The following is a 7,761-nucleotide window of genomic DNA, read 5'->3' on the forward strand; positions in this document are numbered from 1 at the left end:
CCTCTCAGTGCTGTAAAGCATCCTGTTCTACAGCAGGTGACAGCCTGGTAGTCTACAGTCATCATGGGCCTGCTGCCTCCAAATGTAAGATTCCCTCCATCCCAGCCATTCATCGCTTATCTGTGTATTAATGTGATAACACATCAGGGTGATATCTTCATTTCACAATCCAGACCTCAAATAGGAAGCACGTCAACTCAGCAACCACAGAGGTTTTTAAATTTCAACATGGAGTCAAACAGATCGAGAGAGAAATATGTGTCTGTTGTAGCACCACCGTGTGGTCAAGCTGAATGTGCATGCCTATGTTGAGTCTTGACGGGGTTTGGAAGATGTGAACCATATTTGTGTACAATACAAATATCCGTGTCTGATTTATATGCCAGACCACACCCACGTTAATGTTTATTGGTCAGTTGACATTGAAGACGACATTTTAAAATGGTTAAAGTTTAGGTAAAGGATTTGGTTATGTATAAGGAAGCTCAAGCTGAAAATAGGATTTTATTACCGGCATAAGGCTTGTTTTTCTTTTGAGGCCAGGAAGGAGCTGGTACGATGTACATTACTGTCGGTTTTAGATTTTAGTGATGTTATATATATGCAGGCCTCAGCCACAACCCCGAGAGCACTTGATTCAGTGTATCATGCAGCCCTCAGGTTCATTACAAATCAGAAACGTCTAACACAGCATTGTGATCTCTACAGCGCTGTTGGCTGGTCGTCATTGCCCTTGCGTAGGCTTAAACACTGGAATACACTGATTTATAAGGCCATATTGGGTAAAAATGCCATTTTATCTCTGTTCTTTTTTAGTCAGGTCAGTAAATAAATATCAATTACGGTCGCATTCTGATTTGCTTCTAACAGTACCAAAAATTAGAACAGGTCATGGTAGAAATAGTTTTAGTTACTTAGCACCGTGGTCCTGGAATTCCCTCCTGAACATTTTAAAATGTGATGATCTAGTTTAGCTGGTGGAGTTTAAACACTTGATCGATGTATATATCACAGAAGAGTGTAATTGTTTTTAGGCCAGCTGTTTTTAGTCAAGACGTTTGTGTTTTCAATGTAATATGTAATTGTTGTACTGTATGTGTGTTTATAGTTTTGTTTTTAACGTCGTGTTAGTGTATGTAAGTTGTTTTGTCTGAAACGTTGTTCCCCCTGCTGCTATTGGACCAGGTCTCTCTTGGAAAATAAATATTATCTCAATGAGAAAAAACCTGTATAAATAAAGGTAAAATTAAAAAATGTAATTAAAAAAATAAGGTATGGGTTAGGGTAGATACATTCCAAGGAATCCAGATAGCACTAACCATAAACATCAGAGCTATGGATGCCAGGACTGGCCATCTATTATATTACAATTATAGGCTATACAGTGTTTGTTTTCAGTTAAACAGGCCTATGTTTTGTTCTGAAAGGGGAAGAACAGTTCAACGAAGCTCAACGAGCATTAATAACTTTTTTTCTTAAATAATCAATGGTTGAATGTCTACACACCCTTGAACAGTTTTCACATTTGAGACTCTCCTTTACTGTCCAGCCACACCAGCTTAGGCTCACGGTGCCAGCCTTCAGATTTACATTTGGAGTATTTGGTGCACGGTGGTGGAAGGTGGAGACAGTCCATCAGAGAGGCTGAGGGTGGAGAGACAAAACATAAGACGTGTCTTGTAGAGCACGTCACTTGACATGGGGTTCAAGTGAGAAATGGGTTCAGCTGGAAACAAACACTGATCATTCAACCTATAGAATGTTGTTTTACATTATACTTACTACCAGTGGATAGTAAAACATGTATTGTAAACCAGAATGGATGGACTGTAATTGTTGTTCAACAATTAATACGTTATTATGAGTGATAACTGTTGTCACCCACATGTTTCTGGCTGTGAACAGTGAGTATTTGGCGCATGTTGGTGGAAGGTGGAGACAGTCTGGGAGGTTAAGGGTCTGCAGGCAGGAAGATAAACAAGAAGACGTATTGTCGAGCACATCGCTTTACATGGGGTTCAAGTCAGGAATGGGATCAGCTGAAAACGAGTCATTCAACCTACAGAATATTTAACATTATACTTATTTATTTATTTTTATAGATTTGCTTTTCAATTAAAGTAGTCTATACACCCTTGAAGTTTTCCCATTTGAGCTCAACTCGGACTCAAATGTGAGTTAATGCCGAGTCCCCCGAGTCTCAAATGGAGTATGTCCAAACTCACCGTGTTGACTCTCTAGCCTGCCTCAGTGGCCAGATTGACTCCCTCTGAATTCTGTGTTTTTAAAATGGATTATTCCGTTCTCTGATTTTTATGTAGGCTGCTAGCCTGCCTCAGTAGCCATGTTACGGTTACTACCAGTAAACAATTTGGAACTAGCTAGTAAGCTAACTTTCAAATTTAAATTCAGCTAGTTTTATACTGCAAGAATTTACTGTCGTAAGAAGGTTCAGGTCCATTCTAGTATTCTAATTCCTAATCCTAGATGCCTACGTTCCAGCGTTGTGTATTTCACTATTTTTGTTTTTATAGTACACTACTTTTGACAAGAGCCCAAACAGCACCCTTTTCCATACGTAGTGCACTACTTTTGACCAGAGTCTTTTGACCAGACCAGAGTGATATATGGACCTGTGGGCCCTGGTCAAAAGTAGTGCACTAAATAGGGAATAGGGTGCCATTTGGGACACCGCCACTGAGATCCCCATGTACTGTAGCTATTTGACTCCATTCCCATACAGCCTGTATGGGTCTTCAACAGCTCAGGAGTACAGATGCTTGAAGCCATAAAGCAGGGTGATGAGAGACTTCATCCATATCTGTGTTTGTCTCTATGCATTTCTCTCTTTTGCAGATGGAATGCGTGGTGGCAGCAGGGAGCATGCAGAGGTACAGGAGGCTGCAGTTTGAGAGAAGTGAGTGGACGACAGGCAACATCCTCGGTTTCTTCCTAGGTTCCTGCCTTTCTAGGGAGCCACCGTGCTTCTACATCTGCATTGTTTGGTCTTTGGGGTTTTAGGCTGGCTTTCTGTATAAACACTTTGTGACATCTGCTGATGTAAAAAGGGCTTTATAAATACATTTGATTGCTTGATTGACAAGCTGAGAGAGATGAGAGGAGTCACTGGTTATTCATCAATGTGACTCCCTCCTTCCTTCACTGTAGACCTATCTTAACCTCTGAAACATTATAGAAGACTCTCAGAGAGAAGAGACTGAGAGTGGACACTGGACAGGTCACAGCCGTGATTGCTGACCCAGTGACCCTTGAACCTTAACCCTTACCGTACAAAGGCTGTAGAAGTAGAGAGAATGGAGACACTTGACTGTTTATTCAGCTTTCCCCTTCCACCTTTTAGGCCTGCCTTAACCTCTCTTAAAAGGTATAAGGCTCTCAGAGAGAAGAAGAGACAGTGATGGGCTGGCAGGGTTTTCTCTCCATCTTAACTAATCAAATTCAGTTTGACTGGAGTTGTGTTGGATTTAATTGGCGACATCCTCAGAAAAACAATCCCAAGACATCTGGCTCATGAATAATGGTGGATGAGCACTTTCTAATTTCAGTGGAGCGACACACACACACACACCCACAGCAGTTGTTATGTATCCTCTACCGGATGAGTGAGGCTTTTATTTTGACTCCTGTCCACAGAAGAGTTACAAGATGATTTAGCATAATCGTGATCAAAGAGATCAAACCAGGACAAAGAATCATACTGTCTCTCAGAATAGCTTTTATTAAGATGCCAAAGATTGTGAATTGAAAAAGTATTTCAAAGCTGTGCTAGTAGTCTTGTTCTACTTGTATTGGGTGTTACGTTCCCCCATTGAGGTATGAGGTCCCAGCCATAGATATAGAATGACTAGTATGTTCTGTGATGAGTGGGCCGGCGGCCATATTGAGTGTACCGATAATTCTATTTCTATGATGCCAGGCAGCTCTGTCCCTGTGTGATGGGAGAACAAGGAAATTTGACTGAAGGTGGAGGGATTACCTGAACTTATCCAATAAGAAATCCTCATTTTAGTTTTCCATTGGAAAACGTTTTGCTACGTAATGAATACAGTCCTGTCCCTGTGTGGTCCACAGAGTTGCTGTTGGACCCAATGCCGGACCTGGTGCCCGTCCTCGTCGTGCCAGGCAATGGACCAGCTGAAGGAGGTGGAGATGGAGTTGCCACAGCTGGTCCAGTTCTTTGTGTGCAGGCTGGAGTTCTGCTCGGCCTGCCGGAACAGCTGGTATAAAGAACATGCCTGCCAGGACAACAACTTCTGACCCGAAGAGACCAGGTAGGATATTACTGCAACACACCTGTACACTATACATACCTATACACTAACACTGTACACTATCACACCAATACCAGGGGTTGGAACCGGTTCAGGGAACAGATCAGAAAACCCGAAAGTGATCTCTTCTGTTCTTGAATAGAACCTTTATTTTCAAATCTTGAGAACCCGGTTAATGATATTATTTTTCATGACAAAAATATTCCTAATGTCTAGAATATAATTCTGTTATTCTGTGAAGTGTAAAGCTAGTAATAACCTAAATGCATTCCAATGCATGTCATGATGTTCAGCGCTTCAAACCAAGCCCCCTCTATGTCCACCCCTCTCTCTCTCGCTCCCTCCCCACCCGAGAAATTTAGGTCGCTTCTGCGCGAATTGGTGAAGTAAATGAATGAGCTAAATGTAAAAACATTGATTTCACAGGTAACATTTTTTTATGACAAGGAACTATATATAGAGTATATATGAACTGTGTATTTTTTGGGGGGGTTGGTTGAACCGTTTCAGAACTTTCTGGCTGGAACGCCGGAACAGAACGAACGAAATAGGGGTTCTGCTTGGAACAGAACAATTTTGGTTCCAACCCCTGACCAATACACTATTACACCTTCCTACCTGGGGCGACCAGGTAGGCTTTTACAGGTAGGCTACAACACAACACAACACTGGATAGCACAACACTCCTTCTGTCGTCTACTGATTTCATCAACACTCAGGAGGACTACACGGGGTAGGTTCAGTAGGAAGAAAACGTTTCGAAACTGAGTGACGGTTCTATCTGAATGTGCTCAATAACACAGCCCAATAAAGACTCAATGACGCAGTGATTTTTAGCTGTTCTTATTGCTCTTGTTGTTCTTGACAGTGCAGTATGTACTGGTCTATGTACGTCCCACCTTGACGTTCATTGTCTCTTGTCTTTCAGTTCCTTCGACAAGAGCGCCCGTCAAGCTCTGTCCCAAATGTAAGGTGTACATCGAGAGGGACAAGGGATGTGCTCGGATGATGTGCAGGAACTGTAAGTGTACCTTCTGTTGGTACTGCCAGGGGGCTCTTGAAGTGAGTTAACCAACCAACCAACACTGAACAGACACACACACACACCCTTCTGCTGGTACTTCCTGAGCCTGCAATAGAAAACACTAATACTAACACTCTAGTGATCTATTGAATTGTTTGGGACCTGCACAAAGTGACCAGGCAACAGAGTTTATAAAGCACATGCCACATATGATGCAATGTATATATTTTTTTAAAGAATCTGATTTTATATAAACTTACTTACATACAGTACATGTATATATCTTGGCCAATGTCAATTTTTCCAGTGGATCTGCCCACACATTTAACCATGACTTAACACATTTAACCATGACTTAACACATTTAACCATGACTTAACACATTTAATCCAGGATTTAACCCTGATAGTGATTCCTTCTCTCTCTCCAGGATGACCTCCTCCTGATCCACTATGACAAAGGGCCGTGCTAAAACAAACTGGGCCTCTCCAGAGCTTCAGTTGTCTGGCACCGGACACAGGTACTGTATTGTAAAAATGACACATTTGTTGACTTTAGCTCAGCGGGTTAACACAGGCTTTTGGTATGCTGGAGTCCCAGGTTAGAACCCAGTCAGTCACACGGGCTAGCTGTGGCAGCAGTATCTACTATATGTCCTATAGTAGAGTTACAGGTACTTTGAAAATGAGGACCTGTATGTCATTGAAAAGAAAAATTAAAAATTATTACCACAAATGGGTACTAAGTGACATTTAAAAAATCCATCCAAAAAATCCAGGTTTGAAGTTTAAAGTTATGTCTGTCACGGAAGGAGGTCTAGGAGAAAGTCTCAGACAAAATATGGATGAACATTTAAAAAATAGTATTAAGTGTGTGAATATATCTGTCCCCACTAGTTCCTCTGTAGGTCTTACCTAGGTTTAACGCCACTATAGGGATGCCCTAACTGCTTCATCAATATTTTAAAGGGGTTGTTGAAAGCTCTGCTCCCATTAGACTCAACACAATGATGTTGTTTATTGTCATGGCCACTAAGTGATGTATGCATATATCTGTGACGTCAAAGAGGAAAAAGCAAAAGGATGATTCAGTGTCATAAACACTGTGGACGCCAGCCCTGTCTCACTGTACATTTTATGTTTGGGGAACTACTCCCCCCTTGTGGATAGTCAGTGTACTACTGCTCAGGCAAACGAGAGATTGAATACATGTTGTGTTGGTGCACCACTGTACTGTACATCCCTTCTCTCTGATATCTCTGTCATGTTTGGGTTAATACAAGCACATTATGAATCCCATCTTACAACTAGTGATCTAAAAAGGTCTTAGATACATTTGGTTGCTCATTGGGGTTGAAGAGGGTATATTGGGGTTGAAGAGGGTATATTGGGGTTGAAGAGGGTATATAGTAAAAGCACACTTCCACATCTCTCTCCGGGTGGTGGGGATATTCGCTGGCTTCGTGCTGCTCCTGCTGTTGGCGTCTCCCTTCCTCCTCCTCATCCTTCATTCTGTGCTGCAAGTGTAAATGCAGTAAAGGGGATGACGACCCTCTGTCAACCTAACCAACCCCACCCTGGGTACAGTCATGCCAGCTTACCTGACAGACAGGGGCACCAGGCCTGTTGGTGAATGGTTAGTCATCCACACCGTATGGGTTTTTTGTCCCTCCCACCTGCCCAGAGGACTCTTAGGGATTGGTTGCTGGGGCAGAGCAGCGCAGGTGGATGAGGAATACAGCCAGCATGATTGGTTGAGAGGGCACTCACTCTGTGGTTCTGTTGTGATGTTCCATGTGTTACGAAGGGCTGAGCCTGCAGAGGAGAGAACAGAACACAGCACCAGTCAATGTTGGTTGTTACTTCAGAGGGCTTGGAAGATATTCTCAATATGGGATCATGTATGTGTGTCGGGTTCAAGGTTAAGGTTTTTGTTTTGTCTTGTACAGCTATCTTGGCGCTTGTTTTGGGAGACTGCAAATAGAAGTTTGGTATATTTGGAGGGAACAGCCTTGGCTATCAGCCACAGTATGTGGAAGTGTCTCCTCCAGGTTTATAAGGATGTTTTTGGGGGTTATTTATTTACCAACCCCTTCTGCCTTCCCTCACTCTTCAGTTTTATATTAAGACCTGGTTTTCATATACTTTGAAAAATCGATACAAAAATACTTTGAGCATTTGCTTGAGTCTGCCTGGTTTTCAGTTTTGGGAATTTTCTATTGGTTTATTAAGCCAGGTAAGCTCAAACAGGCACAGATAAAGTATTTTTAATAGATTTGAAGTACTTCTATTTATATAAGAACATAAACAATGATTGTAGATGTTCAGTTTGTATCATTTAAGCTTAACCTCTGAGGACTCACAACATCCCTAGACTATATTATGAGCGTTTTGTTTGGTATTATAGACTCGCTGGGAAGTAATTGTGCACCCGATGTCACAGAAG

The 7,761-nt window shown here is 42.0% G+C and overlaps 1 long non-coding RNA gene across 1 annotated transcript; it reads left to right on the plus strand.

Moving 5' to 3' along the window:
• Nucleotides 1-2,780: 2,780 nt before the first annotated feature.
• Nucleotides 2,781-5,896, plus strand: LOC111973444 (uncharacterized). Its single transcript, XR_002878580.2, has 4 exons — nt 2,781-2,917; nt 4,093-4,292; nt 5,221-5,313; nt 5,747-5,896. It is a non-coding gene; the product is annotated as an uncharacterized lncRNA (long non-coding RNA).
• Nucleotides 5,897-7,761: the final 1,865 nt, after the last annotated feature.

The sequence above is a fragment of the Salvelinus sp. IW2-2015 genome, linkage group LG14 (assembly GCF_002910315.2).
Source record: "Salvelinus sp. IW2-2015 linkage group LG14, ASM291031v2, whole genome shotgun sequence".
NCBI lineage: Eukaryota > Metazoa > Chordata > Actinopteri > Salmoniformes > Salmonidae > Salvelinus > Salvelinus sp. IW2-2015.